Below are 20,244 nucleotides of genomic sequence, written 5' to 3'. Positions count from 1 at the left end.
TGTGGGATTTATTATAACAATTAATTTGATACCTAACTCTTTGTATCCATTACTTAAGGGGACTTTTAAAATAAAAATAAAGTCTCCCCATTCTAGCCTATGGAGGCCATTCACTACAATGAGGGAAACATGAATTTGGCTGTTTTTACCTCACCAGGGCTTATAAAACTATTTTTATAAGGTCCCTGCTTATAGTTACATGGCACCCAGCCCAAGGGGCACATAGGGCACACCTTAGGAGTGAGTGACTTATATGTAAAAATAAGGTAGTTTAAGACTTTGGAACTACTTTTAATTCCAAAGTCAAATTTGCATATAACTTTAACTTAACAGCAGCCAGCAAGGCAGGCTTCCCTTAAAAATGACACTGGACACCTCAGCAGTGCACCTATGGGTGCACTACCTATGCTGTGGTCCCTAAATCTACATGCCCTACCATATACTAGGGGCTTATAGGTAGGTTGACTTAGCCAATTATAATTAGCCTAATTTGCATATTGATTTTACACAGAGCACAGGCCCTGGGACTAGTTAGCAGTACCCAGGGCACCCTCAGAGTCAGGAAAGCACCAGCAAAAAGTGGAAAATGGGGGCAAAAAGTTAGGGGGCCTCTACAATCAGCCCTGTTTTCTCACACAAGCCCCCCCCCCCAGCCCACACACCCGGGAGCCTCAGACCAACCCAGGGGGAGTCTTCCGGGCTTGTCAGGCAAGGAAGACAGTGAAGAGAACAGGCTGTCCCTTTGCAGGGCCTACTCTGCCTTACATCCTCCTGCCAGGGTCACTCCCTCTGGGTAGTGAATCCATCCCAACAGTGAAAGGACCCATCTCAAACTGAAACTTCCCTCTAGGGGGGTCTTCCTCCTCTCTCTCTCTCAACTGGGGTATTGAGGTGCCCACCTCCCCTACTCGTAACTTTGCTAGGGCAACACCTAGCTTACCCAAAGAGGTCACCCAACACTTGAGCAACCCCACCATGACCAACAGGGTCAGGGGGCCTACTTTGCTTTTGGCCCTGGGGTCTGCCTCCCAGGCCAAGTACAGTGCTGCCAGGAAGGCTAGCACCCAGCAGAGGCTACTGACAGCTGTCAGTACCCAGAACCACACCCTAAGCTCTCCACTGACAGGTGGCTGAGGTGCTTTAGGAGCAACTGTGGGGTCCTGGCACCCCTCTTGCTGTCTAGAGTTGGGGGCTACCACCTCCTGTGGTAGACACCCTCCTTCCACTCTCCCTTCTGTCAGTGCAGGGGCAACACCCAGCATCTGGACTGCTGCCTGACTACTCAAGACTTCCTTGGGGGCAGGTGCGGCCTCACCAGTGCCCTAGGGGCACATAGGGCACACCTTAGGGGTGACTTATATGTAAAAATAAGGTAGTTTAGGACTTTGGAACTACTTTTCATTCCAAAGTCGAATTTGCATATAACTTTAACTTAAAAGCAGCGAGCAAGGCAGGCTTCCCTTAAAAATGACACTGGGCATCTCAGCAGCGCACCTATGGGTGCACTACCTATGCTGTGGTCCCTAAACCTACATGCCCTACCATATACTTGGGACTTATAGGTAAGTTGACTTAGCCAATTATAATTAGCCTAATTTGCATATTGATTTTACATAGAGCACAGGCCCTGGGACTGGTTAGCAGTACCCAGGGCACCCTCAGAGTCAGGAAAACACCAGCAAAAAGTGGAAAATGAGGGCAAAAAGTTAGGGGGCCTTTGCAATCAGCCCTGTTTTCTCACAAAAAGAAACTTAACTCACACCACTATCCATTAAACATTGACTCCAAAATGTCACTCGGAATCTCTGTATCATCCTCTTGTACCAAGGTTTCAACAAGTCCATTGTGCCTAGTCACATGAACTTGAGTCATTTCTGTTGTGTCTATGTTTGATGGAACATTTGTGGATCCTGAAAGACTCTGTAGAGTGATGACATGGGTGTTAGAACGTGGTGACGTGAATGCAGATTTAGAACATAGAGTTTGTGGTTACACACTGAAGAATAAAGATGTGTAATACATAGCTTCATACGTGGCATAGTCACTGGTGGGTACCCAGGCAGAGGAGGACACTACAACTGGCAAAGAGATAGGAGATACGTAATCCAATGACTGACAGTGCACTCCCAGAGAGTCTGCCGTAGTTCAAGCAAACTGCTTGTGACTGCTGCTTGTGTTTTTGTCACAGTGCAGAATCGACGGTTTGAGTATGTGGAGTCAAAGCACAACACCAACTGATGTAAAGCATTTAAGGGTGAAGAAAGCTCTACTGAGAAGTCTATGCATCATTTGTCAAGAAACTACAAACAAGGTCATACAGAAAGGTACTACGCTACTTTGCAATATAAAGCTATACAGTATACGAAGAGCTACTGCTGAAGGAAGATACAACCAGGTTTTGAAAGTGCAGGAATTAGCTATAGCAGACTACGCAATAAAGATGTGATCAGAAGTGCTTTGAGACAAAGATCAACCAGGTGTTAAAAGTAAAAGGGTAGACTGAGAACACAACCACTCAGAAGCATGAAAGGGTCATCTGCTTACTAGGACTGCATAAAGAGAATCATACTTCTGCCAAATGTGACTACAAGACAAGTGTCTGGGGTTGTGCTAATGGAGCCGTCCATGCCTGCAGCAATGAAAGGCCCAGCAGAAAGCTGTTCTGCCAATGGAGTCCGTAAAGAGATGACCTACAGAGCAGCACATCATAGGGCCAAGCTAGGGTCATTAATGGAACCAATCCTGCTTACTGGGAGAGGGAGGCGGAGAGAGCTCCAGCCACATTGTCAGTCAATCCTGTTACAGTTACAATTTTGCTGCCTTTCTGAAACCAACACCACCACCCTTTGTTACCACCAAAAAGCAGAATATTGGCAATAGATAGACTGCTGGATAGAGACATTTGATGATTTCATTGCTGTGCTAGTAGAAACTGGTAACAAAAAGTTTATCAAATACCTCAAGAATCTTGCTCTTAATGGTGCAAAAGACATCATAAAGAAAATGCCGCAAACGGATGAAGTTACATTCTGTCAAATTAAAGAAGTCCTAAATCTCAGGTTCAATTCAGTGCCAAATGTAGGTTATGAAAGGTACATTTTCAGTCAAGAACAACAAAGAGTTGGTGAATCCATAAATTAATTTGTTGAGAGATTAGACGCACTCATAAAACAGTGCAGATTCAATTAGTTTAATGTCGAAGAAGCAATACGTCTCAGAGTTATTGATGGATGCTTGTCAGATTAATTCAAACAACAAATGCTGAGAGAAACCCTTAGTCTGGAGTGAGTTCTCATGGATGCTAGAGCTGATGAGCATTGTGATCGACAAGCTGCTGACATGGAGGCCGGAAGTGCCCACAGAGAGTCAGTCATGGACGTGAAAATAAGGCAGAAACACAGAGCTGAAGGACACAAGGTGATGTCTCCATGGAAAAAGAAGGTATGTTTCAGGTGTGGATTGCTGTTTCCACATGCAGGTGCCCTTTGACAGATATGCAAAGGCTATGGTAAAGAGAACCATTTTTTGTTGGTTTGCAAGATGAAAGAAAAAGTAATTGCGTCATGGGGAGAAGACTAAATAGCTGACTCAACATTCCCGAAGCTGCGTTCGACTCACATCCACAAAGACAAGTGGCAACATCAGTTGAGACAAATCAACAACAAAAGAAGTCGATCGTCATCTAAATCATTGTCGAAAGGGTTGTCAGTATCAACATTGTGTGAAAGTAAAGAACATGATTATGCAATGTAAATGTTTACCTCAACGAAATATGCACAAGTTGGACTGGCCGCAAGTGAAGAGAAGTACCAGTCAAAGAAAAGTAGACATAAGAAAGCATCCAAGTCAATCAAGCATTGTCCAAAGATTATACTGAAAATAAATGTTGTGCAATATCTTTTATTATTGAAAGTTGTGCATTGATAAATAATATGCCTTAGGAGAATTATAATGAACTATCTCCACTACCATGACTCAAGCCTTCACAAACAAAAGTGTACACATGGGCTGCATCGATACCTTTGAAAAGTAAAGGTTCATTCATAGCGACTATGAAGCACAAGAAAACATTCACATACTTCAAGGCAGAGTATCAAGGGCCTGTCTACTCAGTTTCAGCACAGCTGCTGATATCGGACTGATATCAGGGAATTACAATATGAACACTCATCATGAAATAGAATGTCAGTTTCCTTTATTGTTTTCAATGGTTAGGATAACTTAACACTATGAAAGTACGGGTGCATATCAATGAGAATGATCATCCTGTTGCTCAAACGCACAGAAGAATTGCATTTCATTTACAAGAAGCTGTTGAAAAGGAACTTGAATCAGTACTTTAGCAAGAAATCATTGAGCGCTCTACTGGTCCGACCCATGGGGTTCTCCCATTGTGGTAGTGCCTAAAAAGGACAGTGAAGGAGCTGTAAGCATCTGCGTGGATATGCCACAAGCGAAGAAGCCAATTGAAAGAGAACAACATTCAGGTTCGCACATTGCTGACATGATAACCATTGAACAGAGTTAACATTTTCTTAATCCTTCATTTAAATAAAGGATATCAGTAGTTGCAACTCAAGGAGAATTGCAGGTACATTAGAACTTCTTCTACACATATTGGTCTATTTCGATACAAAAGATTAAGGGCCTGATTTAGATCTTGGCAGTCGCACTGCCAAGCCATGTTGGTGGTGGATACAATAAGACCCTCAAATCGACGATTATTTGCCTGCCGTATTTAGATGTATTGTGGCTGAGCCAAAGACAACTGAGTGCTCTTCCTTGCTGTCAGGCAAGCGGGTTCCTGATGGCCGTATTTAGATGTTACAGTTGGATAGGCTGTGTACTGGTAGCAGTTTGCTGATGGAGGTAGGACATCGCTGGACTCTATAGACATCGGACAATGCCAGTGCCCGTGGAAGAGAGGTAAGTCTCACATGCACTCTACCCTTCACTCATGCGTCCCCCCACATCACACATGACACAACCATAACACCCAACATACTCATGTACACAAACACACACACAAGCACAACTACACACATCATGACAACGACCGCCACATAACATGCACCTCAGTTCTGCACGCAGCAACACAACATACACAACAATGTCCATGCCATATGCAAGTGTCACACATACTGACATAACCACATCACCAACTACACCTCCCTCCACCTCACCCAATCGCATCGCAAACACACACATATACACTAACTGACTCACACACCACTCTAGCACAACATGATACGTACTGGTCCCCTTGCAATGTACACACATCAGCAAAGTTGACAAGTGTGAATGTACTGTCATTGTGGTGCTAGCATTAATTTGGAAATGAATACTGATGCCATAATGACAGGGGTGTTTGTGTTCGACATGTGTACAGTATGTCCCTATCCGTGTCTGACCAACCAGTGTCCCTGACATATGCATGTCACAGTAAATAAAAAAAAATTACTGTAATGTGTATATGTCTGCAGTGGTCCCGTGCAAATGTGCAGTGACCCCCCAATGTACACAGCCAATGTGGGTTGCTTACCTTTGTGTCTAGCAATGGAGGTGGGTTCTTGCTTACTCCAGGGACTCATGGCAGCAGCGACAGAGGCTCCTGTCCAGTTAGGTCCCACCAGAAACGGAAGTGGAATTGGCAGAAACTGTGGGTTTTCACCTCCCTTTCTTCCCCAATCCCCCAACAAGGAAGAGGCGGTCAGACCGCCACTTTTTGCTTGCGGTATGGTACATCCAAATCTGCTCAGCGGTAAGTATGGCTGGGGTCTCACCATCAGCCACACTTTCCAATGGTGCAATCAACGTGGATAGAAATGCTTGGACTCGGGTGGGTAAACCCACCGCCAACATCTAAATATAGCAGGTGGACTGTCATGGTGGTGGATGGGTTTTCAGTCTGAAAAGCGATGTTGGGACCGGGACCGTTACTGCCAACATCTAAATCAGGCCCTAACTTTTGGTGTGCCATCAGCTGCCAAGATTTTTCAAGATGTCATTAGAAGTAATATAGAATCTGTTGTAAATGCTTTCAACTATAGCGATTACGTATTGCTTTTCGGAGCTTCACAGAGTGAGGCATGTCAAAGCTTTAAGTGTGTTGCTTACTTGTTGATGCAGGCTTAACATTAAATGCTGAGAAACGTGAATTCAATAAGACTAAAGAGCTAAAGTTCTTTAGCCATATCTTTTCTGATGGAGGCATGACGTCCGATCCAGCCATGGTACAAATGTGGTCAACAGTCAGTTCCCCACAAGATGTTTCCATGTTACATTCATTCCTTGGCATGGCCAGTTACTGTTCCAGATATACAAGACTTTGCCACAATGTTCCATTGAGAAAGTTGACAAAAAGAATGCTTCATTTTACTGGTCACATGAATGGGAGCAAAGTTTTAAGAGAATTAAACAAGCAATTGAAGCAGCTACTGAAATGGCATATTTTGACTCAAAGCTAATACTGAAGTTGTTATTGATGCTAGCCCAGTCGGGTTAGGCGCTATTCTTGTACAATACAGCGGACAGCCAAATCCTCAAAGACATATTGTGGCACATGTAAATTAAAGTCTGCCCCAGACCGAACATGTTTATGCACAAACAGAAAAGGAATGTTTAGCAGCGGTGTGGGCTTGGGAACATTTCCAGTTGTTCCTGGATGTAAAACCTGTCATGCTTGTGATAGATCATCAAGCATTGCTGTCTATCTTTGGGAATCCAAAAGCCAAGATACCACCATGAATCGGGGTCTACGACTGCAAGAGTACAACTACACAATTGTGCATCATCAAAGGAAAGATCAAAACCCTGCTAACTACTTCTCAAGAGTGCCTAAGCAATGCCAAGGTACCCCATCTAAGCCTGCTGAAGCCTACATAAATTTAATTGTGAAATTAAACACACCAGCTGCCATTTTGTTTGTAGAAATTGTCACTGCCATGAGTCAAGATGGATGTTAAAATTAAAAGATATTATTACACATCAGTCATGGAATCAACATATTAGACCACTTACCAGTGACCGCGAGCATCAGAAGTACAAAAATGTCAAAGGCGAACTGTCTGTGACACAAGAAGGAATTATCATGAGTGGTTCAAGAATTGTCATTCCAGAGAGTCTGCAACAGCAAGTCAATAAAGTGGCCCTTGAAGGATATTGTGGAATCATTGCCACTAAACGAGCTCTCCGAGATCGAGTCAGGTTTCTAATCTTGATGAACAAGTTGAAAAAGAGTAGAAAACCTGAATACTCTTGCTCCCCATTAGTTAAAGATCTCTCGTCTTTCACTCAGGACTGAGTCATTGAGAAATGGCATCTTTGTGACATGTGGTACGCCTACGATTTTGAAAACTGACAAAGACCCACCTTTTAATAGAATAGAATTCAGAGACTTCCTCAATTTGCTTAATGTGAAACATCAGAAGAGCGCACCTCATTGGCCACAGGCTAACGGCTTCGTTGCACATTTCATGAATACGGTAAAGAAAGTTGTTTAGTGTTCTACCTTAGAGAAGCTCAACTTCAAGACTGTCTTGAATTCTACTCTATGAGCTAACCTTCAACTCCTCACTTGACCACAGGTGAAAGCCCTGCAACGCTGATGTTCAGGAGAGCCATAATAATCAAGTTACCTCAGTGGACCAACACCAGATCAAAACCTGATACTGAGACATGTACAATAGACTTGAGTCGTAAACAAAAATGTAATGCCTATGCTGCCAAACGGCGACATGCAAAGAATATTATCTTCACACAAGGAGATCAAGTGCTCATTTGTCAGTCACAACAATGTAAATCGGGTGCTCCTTTTGATGCAAAGCCTTTTCACACTGTAACCAGCAAAGAGCACATGACGGATGCCCAATGTCCAGGAAAATCTATCATGAGAGATTCCATGCACTTCGAACAAGTGGCTCAACACTCGTCAGACACTAATGCCAATGTAGATACTAACTTAGAGAGGCTCATTGGAGAATCCCAGACTGCCATTGCTCTGCCATCATCGAGGCAGATTGTGGACACTCTGATTACTGACTCCCAGTTTCCAAAGACAGGATCTGGATAAGCCATTAAAGCACCAAAAAGGCTCATTGAAGAGTTATCATGTGTATATGCCATAACAGAAAATTATATTTTATTTTATTTAATAGAGGGGGACATGTTGTGGCTTGTGAGTATATATGATGGAACCTTTTTGGATCATTAAAGACTCAGCAGAATGTTGAGGTAAGTTTTAGAATCTGGTGAAGTGAATTAAGGTTTAGGACAGTGAGTTTGTGGTTACAGGACGACGAATAAAGATGTATATTACATAGCTCCATGTGTGGCGTAGTCACTGGTGGGTACCCCGCCTGGGGAGGATGCTACAATTTCCACAATCCATGCCACATTCGTTGACCTATGGGACTTCAACCAGATCACTTTCATTCTCCCTTTACACTAAAGACTAGGGAGGAGAAACAACAATGCATTATATGCCTCAGAAGATTTCCTTACAGGGATCCTGTTTCCACTACAATTTCTAAACAGTCTTTGTAGTCCTTCTAATGGTTTTCTGCATTGCCTTGATGTTGCGTTTCACCTTATTCTTCTTAGCTCCAGCCGTACAAACTTTCCTTACAGTCCACATTCCCATTCAACCAGATGACAACTTGGTGAATCGCCCCCTACACTTCAACAGATTCAAAATAACCAGTCATAACTGGGGAGAGGGAGTATAGAAACATAAAAACAGACAGTTGCCTGCACAGCATTAGAAGAGGAACTCCACTGCAACAGTCTACTCTGTACTATGATTAACCTGTTCAAATGGGATATTAGGCTATGGAAGATACGGTGTCATTTCGAGGTAGGAACTGGTCCACTTTCTTAAAAACATACACATTTAATTCAAGGTACATTTTACTCAATTAAAACTAAAATGTAATAGTGGAGTCTATCTTTAACAGGCATTGCATCAAAAAAGTGGTGGTGCGGTGCACAAACCTAATACTTACCTATATAGATTAATGATTAACATGGAGCCTTAATGCTGCTCCTAAGGTACATTTTTGAAACAGCTGATTAAAAAACTGCCCTCTTTTTCCAATATCCTCCTGAACATGGTATGGAAAACGCACTACTAAAAATTCCAGTCAGGCACTTGAGAACTCCACTATTGCAGATTTTTCATACATCGCTAACCCATATAAGGCTTTATCATCACTCCACTGCATAATTGAAGGGTGGTTAGACCAACAGATACCACCCTTACATTGTCTGATTCACTTTTAAATCGACCTTTAAGATTTGAAAATATTGTTCTTTTACATGTATCCTACCCTAAAGCTTACTGAGGCTACGGCGGTGTGTAAAGTTTTACAACCGCCACAATGAAATTTATCAAAAACATATTTCAAAACATACATAACTCAACCATAAGCAAAACAGGCAAATACATGCCTAGCCTTCTAATTGGATGATCCGTCTCTGTCTGATAATCATTCCAGAACTTATTGGGAGCCATTCTTATCTCAACTTTCTAAGCACAAGCTTTCTCACCTTTCTAAGCACAAGCTGAGAAAAAACATTGCGGCCCCATTACAACTACATCACCCTCGAATGACTCTTTGTGTGACATCTTAATAGAGCGCAGCAACTCATCTAATTTTTTAAGCATTCACCCATTCACTCTTAAACATACAGTACTCAATATGCTATGTCTACTAAGCTTCCCGGGGAATCCCCATCTCCATCCTCTACCACACACTTTCCATTAGTCAAATATGAGAGAAAATAAATTAATCCCAAAAAATGTCTCCAAGACATGCCTACGCTAGTCCATTTATAAAAGCCATGGCTTTTGTGACATCTCTCATCACTGAGTAAACTTTCAAGAGGTTACCATCAGTATGTAAAATGGATGGTCAGGGTCACCAACAAGACGTGAATGCTCCACTGACCAGACATTGGCTTGAGTGTTGTGCTTGATGACCAGCTAGTTTTGCTTGACATCTTTAGGCATAAACAAGATGAAGGCCATGGTATGATCTGAAGTAAGAGAGTGTGGCCCAGATTTGTGAAAAAAAATTACGCTAACCTTTGGGACTTGCAGTAAGATAAAATTACGCTAATGCCTCAAAAGTGGCAGTAGACCATTTTGTGGCACGCCTTTTGACACAAAATGTATTAGCGCCATATATTACCATATTAACGTTAAAAAACGTACAAGTAGGAAAAAACATTTGGGAAGACAAGATGGAGAATGCAGACCAGGAGAGACCCCAGGGACACCCAAATCAACCACGTACCAGCCAGGCGGGTCCAGCAAAGTCCCGGGAGAAAGAGAAGAGGAAGCTTAAATGTTGCTTTAGTGAGGAGGAGCATAACATCTTGGTCAGAGAGGTGACAGAGCAGCAACACCTGTCTTTGTCACCTCCAAATTGCCAACATGTAGGAGAGAGACAATATGGCAGGCAATAGTAGACAAAGTCAACAGAGTGGCAGACGTGAGGAGGACTGTCATTGATTGCAATAAGCGCTGGAACTAAGGGACTAAGGGGAAACTGTCCAGGAAACGAAAGGCAGCACTGCAGACTGGAGGTGGAAGTCCGACACCACAGGAGAACCTGGATGAGCTGGAGGAGATGGTCACAGCAGTCATCATGGATGAGCTGTTCACTGGAATTGCAGGACAGGACAGTGCAGACTACCAAGAACTACCACAAATGCAGGGTAAGTTGCAGGGGGGTACTATCTGCAATCCCACAAATGGCAGAAGGAGGAGGCACATAGTACACACTCAATGCATGCTAAAGGGTTGGTTTGGGACACATAGGCCCTGAATCAAAATGCCCCATTTCCATCAAAGCCACACTTGTAGTGACGCTCTGGATGTGCAATGCACTCTGACATATATACACAACGTGGAGATAAGCTTTACACCACCATGTAACTATGCAGCACATTGCCTGGAAGGGACATGCAATTACTGTGGCTGTGCCACAACAACACCCATTGCATATTGTCATTGCCCCCGATCCAACACAACATGTTCATCAGAGACTGTGACTGAAGTCAATATCACCCCAGGGGTGGTGTCAGTTAAGCCAAATACTTTCCTTCCTCCTTGTGTCATTTCCCTTCTCATGTGTGCTGCATCCTGCAGCACACATTGAAATGCCATCTTGCCATAGTAGCTTTTACATGTGCAGGAAGTGATGCCTCCCTGCACATAACCTATCTATCCCCTCAATGCAGACATCCCTTCTTCATGGTGCAACAATGCCTGCATTGGTGCAAGGAGAACAAATCTGCGCTGGCAAAGGGGGAATCGCAGGGGTGTGCCTTATTCCAGTAAACATGGTGCATCCCTGAGTTTCAAAACTGGTGCAGCACCATGCAACACATATTGCTGCTGCACTGAGAAGGGCCACTTGAGAAAAAAATCAGGCATTAAATATGCAACCTGTGGGACGCAAACCGCACAGGGTGGACCAACAACTCTCACACACCTCTATTGGCCATTTGGGAATGGCCGCAAAAGTTAACTCATACAACACATGGGGCATGTCTGTGAGCATCATTTGTGCAGCTGTACAAGTAGTTGTAATATCACCATCTAACAAGATTGAGGGTGTTGTGTGGATGGTTGGTGTCCTGCCTAATGGGACATTCAACATGAGTAAGAACTCACACAGGTGGCATCAAAGTTGAACTACTGACACAATGTCACTAGCCAGAAATGCAACTGTACCATTGTATAAATATTTGCCCATGTGGATCCAAACTACACATTCCCCTTGTGCCACAGCAACAAAGTCTCAAAATGCATGCATTGATCCACATTCTACATCCTTCCACCAACATATGCCTGTGGCTGATATGCTGTATGGAAGGAAATGTCCCAAATGTAGGGAGGTACAAACTAATGGGGCAGATAATCCATAATGGTTGCACTGTCCCTTTTAATTAGTACATGTGTGGGCCCTGCTACAGACAGATGAGAATGTACCACAAGCATTGTATGCAATTAAGCTACCTGTGGTATGCTGCACTAGTGCCATCATTCATGATGCCAATGCATTATAACACCAAAAGAGTGATAGCACACATTACACTACTGTGGGAATGTCCACCATGGTGAATAGGAAGGTAAATTATGTGCCACCATGGTATCAGAGGCAGTGACGAGGAGCCTGCAAGGAAGTAGGATGGTGTGGGATCAAAACACAAAGGGCCACATGTAGCAACTTTTAGATTTGCGACCCGCAAATTGCGAGTTAGGGTGACTCGCTATTTGCGAGTCGCAAATCCGAATGTTGGATGGTGTCCCTGACACTATCTGCAATTCGCAAGGGGGTCGCAAATGCCCACCTCATGAATAATCATGAGGTGGGTCGCAATTTGCGACCCCCTTGCGAATGGCAGCCCTCACAGGGATGGTGGCCTGCTGCAGACAGCAAACCACCATGTCTGTGATTGCTTTTCAATAAAGCAGTTTTTTTGTTGTTGTAATGCAGCCGGTTTTCCTTAAAGGAAAACGAGATGCATTACAAAAACAAAAAATGAAACGTTTTCGTTTCATTTTTTCAGAGAAGGCAGTGGTCCGTACGCAGGTTACCGAAACGCAAAACGGGTTTGTGGATTGCGATGTGCTTTTTGCATGTCGCAAACAGCGAAATTAGCTGTTTGCGACGTGCAAAAAGCTAGCTACATGTGGCCCACAATACCTTGTAAGGTTGTCCCATGTGTGATGCACAATGCTACACATAATATACAACTACAACCTGGGATTTGTAGCATGTCACTTAGCCTCCACTAGCAAGTAAATGATGTGCCATGACAACAGCCACCATAATCAAAGATTGACATATCACTATCTAATTGCAGAGGATGATGCCTTCACTCATTCGGACCTGCCTGTCCTGGATTTTACAGATGACATGGATGACATCAATGAAGAGACTCTCCAGGATGTCCACGGATCCCTCCAGACACCACATCCAGTTACAGGGAAGACACACAGCATTGCGGGGTCTCTACATTACCTCCCAGCTACCAATGAAAAGCACCAGCCAGTCCTGACACAGCACTGGACTCCGAGGACCCAGACATCATCTTCCAGAGGACAGTGATAGGAGTCCAGCGGGAGCTGGCCAAGCAGGTGTGGGTGGGGATGGAGACAATGGCAGGCAGCCTAGAGGGAGTGCAGAAGTGCCTCAGTCCAATTATGGACAACTCAGCTGCCATCAGAGGCACCCACTCCCCACCACATGAACTCCAGCAGTCCCTGGCCGACATAGCTGCATGAGGCAGAGGCTTCAACAATTGCCCTCCCAAAGTGCCAGCAGCATGTTAGACAACAGGCTGGGGGGCTATACAGAATACCCTGGAGTCTATCCAGCGGGAAGTAGCCTCCCTCAGGGAAAACATGGCTGCCTATCACCATGATGTTGCTGCAGCATTGAGAAATCAGCAGTTCCTCCTTGCTGCAGTAATGCCTTATGTGCTCCCATAAACGGCATCTGACTGGACCTTTCACTCCACATCTCTATCCCCTGATGTGTGTGGGGCCCCCTCAACCTCAACAATAGCACCACCCATGGCACAGGAGGCACCACACATATCAGAGGATGAAGATGTGGAAGGAACAACATTCACAAGGAAAACCACATGGTAGCACCAGTATGTGCCACATGAACAGTATCTCATTAGTTCTGTGCTTAAGATCATGCCAGTGTTGTGACAGCAGGCAATGTGCCCTCTTCACTCAACCACTGTTGACTTGTCTGCTATCTACTGTCATTGTCTCAAATCTTACCTATTGGCAATTTGGACACCTCCTCACTAATGCACACTTCTCCTGGCCATGTCTCATGACATGTCCCTCACCCCTGGACTCTGATTGTACAACAAACAGTTCGGGGTTTCTCATGGGGTTTGTGAACTGGACTTTGTATAGCATTGGAAAAGACACTAGCACCAGTAAATAAATCACCATGTTCACATTTAACATTTCAACGTTTACTGTGATCCATCAGCTCAGCTAAATGTATGCATTGTGTGAAGCTATGTCAATGAGAACAGAACATAATTACATGTGTGCATTACTGTCAGACACTAAGCCACACACTACAATCCTAACATGAAAAAGGTGAATGATGGTGTAGTGGGCTAAAACCAACTTACAGAGTCTTAAATACATGTGTTGAACAGATATCAATGGAAGTTGACATATGGCATGTATGGGTCTGACCCAAGTGTATGGTAATTTTCCTAGATGAGGGCAACCGTACAACTAATGTGTGTGGTTCAGAAGAGGCAAATCTAATCAGTGACAGGCAGTTGTCAGTGTGGCAGGATACAGACCCATACATGGCTAATGTCATATGTACCACCCTTTCCACCAATAATACTGCCTACCCCAGCAACGACAGTAGAAGTTCCATACTTACCTGTCCAAGATACTGTATACATACACAATGTGAATGGCTAGAACTGTGGATGACTAATGTTTTGAGTAGCTGATGTCATTTAGCAGCCAATCTGACAGCTCCTTGGTGCTAGGGGATGCACATGATCATCCGTGGAGATAAAGACAGAAAGCATACCCTAAGCCATTCCTCCTTCTTGACCAGTGCACACATGAGAACACCCAGAACCTCAATAACATGGAGAGATTACTGTCTAATACTAACAGGATTTATTTAAACATTTTGAAACCATTGTAACAAAAACTATCCTATACACAATCCTGCACTAAACTAACCTAAACTAACTTAACTTAACTTACACCTACACTTATCTATCCTATTCTAAACTAATCGTATATATGTAACGCCACACTCTGAACATTGTCCCCCATGCCCTCTTAAGAGACAAGGCATGAGTAGGACAACATAAACTAAGGCTACACATGTGGTAACCTAAACTACTATTGAAACAAATATATATTTTATGTAGTTTTTCTTTTTACATAGAAGCCCCAACATAACCCCCCAACATCCCCCAAATCGAAAAATGCACTAAACCCCCCAACTATACTTACACTAACCTACACCTAAACTATATTATGTTACTATCATAACACTACCCACCTAAAACCCACTTACACATTTTACATCAGTGAAAGGGAGAGGGAGGACCTGGGAGGCTATGGCACAAGTTTTTTACAACTTTTTCTTGCAATACTTTAGTAGATTATAATTGCAGGCGTTGTCTCTTTCCAACTTATCCAGCCTTGTCATATTGGCTGCCATGTCCCATCTCACGTAGGATTCGAAAGTAGAGCTTGTGGCTGGAGAAGGTGGCTGTTAGGGTGGCGGACTATGGATTGGTGCTGTAGAAGTGGAGGGGGTAGGACCAGCAGAGGCCTTCTCCCCCCCGATGTGGCCAGACCAGTTCTAGGCTGTAGCGGAGGTCCCCCCGTTTGAAAATGCACATCAAGCCCAAGTCGATTTCTCCCTCCTATATCTCTTCTCCATCCTTTGGTATGTGCTGGTACCTGTCAGGCCTCCTCTCAAATGCGTGTTTTTCGGTTGGGGTCATATTGGTAGCTGAAACATGAGGAGAACATGGCATTAAAAATAGCATTGGATAGTGGTAGAACAGACATGCAATGTACACAGCATCCTCAAATGACACATGCTGTCCACCACACATTTCACTACCAGCCGTCTATGGTATCATGTACATGTCACTGGGGTAACGGCTATCCAATGTTGACCATTAGGGCCCAGAGGTAAGTGGACAACTGCATCCTTGCTCAACATTTGTGTCATCAGACTAGTGAGGATCAAGTGGCCCTACAATTCCAGAATCCCTGTGCCATTGTCAATACATAGTGTAATGTATGCAATCCATCACTTGACACCCCTGATGCTACATCAAGCCTTGGCCAGGCATCATGGGTGCAAGGTAGGGGTCATCTGATAGGGGGACAGGAAACTTCCCACTGACATTTCTAAGGTTTGGCAAAGCATCATTCATGTGTCCTTGGATTAACACCTGCTCGGGCAACAGTTACAAGGGGGCACACCATTGGTCACAATGGGCTCACATGTACAGTTCAGGCTTAGTGCCCATGTAATTTGGGCAAAACATGAACAGTACATCTATGTTGTCTATAGAATTGGTAGCTATTGCTCACTACCCTGTGCTATGTTGTGCAAATTGGGAAATGCAGCACACATGGTGGCTCTATGGGTGCCCTAAGGGGCACAGTAAGATTGGCAGTGCACTGGGTGCAGCTACAGTATTCCTATATATTGAACAATATGCACACATGCATGGCAGACATCTCTTAAGTACCAGGTACACACTTAGCATTCACATTCTATGCACACATGATGTGATCAAGATCACTCACAAATATGATGAGTAGACCATGTTGGTAAATCTGCACACATCTTGCCTGTTATATACTGTAGACATATCCCAAAACCTACTTGAGCAGAGATGTATTCTCATAGTGTACTCAACTTACAATTGGCCAGCACAATAAGGCTCCTTTTACGACTGCTACCTCACTCAAAATCTGAAGGGTAGGGAGGCACAGGTGGTGAAAGTGTCTCCTACATAAGCCCCCTAGAGAACTCTAAACATGTACATCACTTGTACCATTTCCTTGGTAACTGAAAGCTAAGTCTGGCACACAGTGCTGTCAAAAGTGCCATGACATATATGTTGGCAACAGGCATGCTAATCAGATAAACAGCAGCTCAGACACATATCATGATTGACATCAATGTATTTGTGGGCATGCTTTCCTTTTCCTAACACCCACTATTTTGAGCCGCACACATTGGCACTTGTACAAAAATCAAGTCAAACTCCATACTCAAAATAGTATCAAACATGATGACCTTATCCTAACTCAGATGACGTCATCTCATTGGTTACACATTACATTTCATCATTGCATTGCACACATCAGACCCTCTCACACAAAACCCTGGATGACACATGAGATGCACAATGTTATACTTACTGGCTGCATTGAGGTCTTCAAATCGGGACACTTCTCCAGTGGTGTATGGTGGACGCCTACCTGCAATTTATGACAGGAAAACATAGCTTAGTGATTTTTGGACATTTCTTTGCCTGGACAAGTTTCACATTCACTGTGTTAAGCTGAGTAAGCAAGTCAATTTAGGGGTAGGTCACAACAACTGCCAAACATTTATAATCTGTCAGTGAGATGAAGGGCCAGATAATGGAGACTCTGGCACCACTAAAGCATCACTTTCACTGACACTCCTCTGGTGTATTTCATTGCACCATATGTACATGGATTTGTCATGCAGCTGTTCATTAGCATTAAACCTCCATGTCCATATGGGGCAGCATCTCCGAGGGGGATGCAATAGTTGTTGCAGTGGCCGTCCCATTACAACACCCATTCCTTTTAACCCAGTCCCAGATATTGAAGACACCTCACTCATTATCAGTGCTAAAAGGCTATCAACTGCCCTGGGGTGGTGTGAGCATATGTAAAGTGTTGAGGAATATATTGATACATCCCTGTTTCTTGTCACTACAATGTGTGTCCCATGTCAAGGCACACACACTAGAGCTAAAATGCCATGGCAGTTTCCTCATGCTCACATAGCTGTCCCTTCCTGCAAATTAACTGAATGACTTTACGGATGTCTTGTCAATACTGTGTGTGCAGCCTTTGTCACCATTCATGTCCAGGAAGTGATTCCAACCTGCGCATATACACTTCCCTCAACAAAGACACACTTGCACTGTGGTCCAAGTATGCCTACCTTGGTGCTGGTTACTAAGTAATTTGCTAGTGCTGACCCAGATGCAGGCCTGCCCCATACTGTCTGTAAAATGGGGCAGGCCAGTGGTACAAATTCAGCACATGTGGGTCAGAAAATAGAAACATTATGGGGTGTATGTGATACACAATGTACACAAAGAGGAATGTGCAAGTAGTTTGGACTCGGTGCCTAGCTAAGCTCCCTTTAATGCCGTTGGCCAAAGACACAAAGGGGCTGATTTAAGGAAAGTGGTGCTGCACGTAGTGCCTCACAACTGTTCTTCGGCCACTTAGCACCCCCTTTCCCACACCATGTGTGCGCCGTATGAAATATACTGTGCACCATGTCGCAGGGTAGGGGTCAATTGCATCATTACATATAGACACAAATTGGGTACTCAACAGGAGTGGCACCTTACATTTAGCACGACTCCTGCAGAGTACATATGGGACCATCGTAAAGGTTTTTAACGCTTGCCCTGTGCGGGCGCTCAAAGTGCCAGGAAAAATTGTGCTAGGATACATAAAGTTATTCCCTGCCCCATTTATTTTGCCCTCCTTGCAGGGGTAGGCCTCCCTCCCGTACATGATGCCTGACGCAGCCATCATGTTATGCAAGGCTTAACAAAGAGGCGCTACTTTGTAAATATGGTGCTGGAAAAATGGCACTTCAGCCCTGGCTTATGGTCAATTGCGAATTTCAGAATGGCAGCAATAAGGCTATGGGCTCCTAAATCAGGACCATAACAACCTGTCCTGGCCCTTTACAAAACATGCTGCACTCAACCTCAAGTCCACTTGTCATGAACATGAAAATAAGGATGCAGCAATGTTCTTACCAACTGGTCCACCAATCTGTATACCCAGGTAATCCAGTGGATTCAGTAGATCCTGCTCCTTTGCCATCAGATCAGCCCAAGGGTGCTTCAAATGATAGTCGGTGCGCACTACTCCAAAAATTCTGCACAGGTGGTGAGGCACCTGGCCCCACCGCAGCTTCTGTGCCTCTGTGGGGTAGATGTGGATAACATTGCCACCCAAAACAAGCATCATCGAAAGGTAATGCTGCACCAACCAAATTAACCCTCCCAGTTCATCAGCTACCATCTTAGTTGCCATCCCTTTCCCAGACATTATGCAGTATGTACAAACTGCAAATGAGCCAACCCAAAAAAACTAAATTAACTACCTCACCTAGCCCAATTACCCCAAAAAACTATGCTACCCCTGGATAAACAGCCCACACTACAATAATAAATACAGGACAAAACACTACAAAAGTCTGAGGAAAAAGACAAAAGAGCAGACAACAGCAACAGGGCACAGCACAAAATTCTCCAACAACACCAATCCTCCACTAGCACCAGCTCCACACACCCTCACACAGACAAAAGGACTGTGAAGTGAAAGTAAATGCACTGTACCATGTATGCAGCCAGGAAGTCCTGTTTCATCACTCCTGGGCCTGTGCATCATGTTTTCTGATATGTGGTGTTTTTGGTTTACGCATGACTGTCATGCTTCGATTTTTTCCCATTGAGACTGATAAGGCCTCAAAACTTATGATTGACACGCAGGGGCCAGGCATCATTTTTGTGCTTAGCAAAGTAAGAAGTATTGGTGTTTGCATTGATATTTTGACAAATGATGGTCATGCATGGTATTCCTTCCCATGAAGCCTGACAAGGCCTGTGGAATTGAGATTGACGTGCGGCCAGGCATCATATTTTTGGCATAGCAGAGTATTGAATATTGCCGTCATCGTAAAAATTTTTGACGCATAACGGGAATGCAGGATTTTGTTGGAAAAGCTGACAATGCGCCTTGATTTACATACCATGCCACAGGGGCTATGCGTATATGTAAAAAGTATGGTATGGCTACCCATGTGTGCATGTTCGTACAAATCACAATGGTAACATCGGTATGTGTTACTATTGTGTTTGTAAGTATGTGTGATGCATGTGATGGCTGATACCGTTTGCATATGTGTATGTGTTGCCAGACTTTGTACACATACATGTTACCACATGTGTACTAGGAGTGTACATATGTGATATATCACATATATGTGGGTCTACCACATTGTAATGTCTTTTTCAAATGTACATATGACTTCAACACAGTAGATATCATGGGCTATGTCCAATACATGGTAATGCATGTGATACCCATGACCATTTGTACCCTGAGGGTGCAGTGGACAATGGCTGGGTTGATTTCACGTTAGACCTGGAAATGTGAGTGCATGTCTGTCCACACTGAGGTGTGTTGCTAGTTAAGGCTTCATGATGCTCTGGTACACGTTTGACATATAGTTCCCCATGCATCTATAATGCAGGAGCTGGTGTACTCACATATGTCAAGGAAGGTTGCCATGTGCCGCGGGGGGTGGAAGACATGTGTAGTGTCATATGTGCGAAATTTACCACAGCAGTGTGTTCATGGGATATGAAATCTCACATATCTACCTTCTTGCATGGACACAT

This window comes from Pleurodeles waltl, chromosome 6 (genome assembly GCF_031143425.1).
Source record: "Pleurodeles waltl isolate 20211129_DDA chromosome 6, aPleWal1.hap1.20221129, whole genome shotgun sequence".
NCBI classification, from domain to species: domain Eukaryota; kingdom Metazoa; phylum Chordata; class Amphibia; order Caudata; family Salamandridae; genus Pleurodeles; species Pleurodeles waltl.
Note: the sequence above shows the minus strand (reverse complement) of the source record.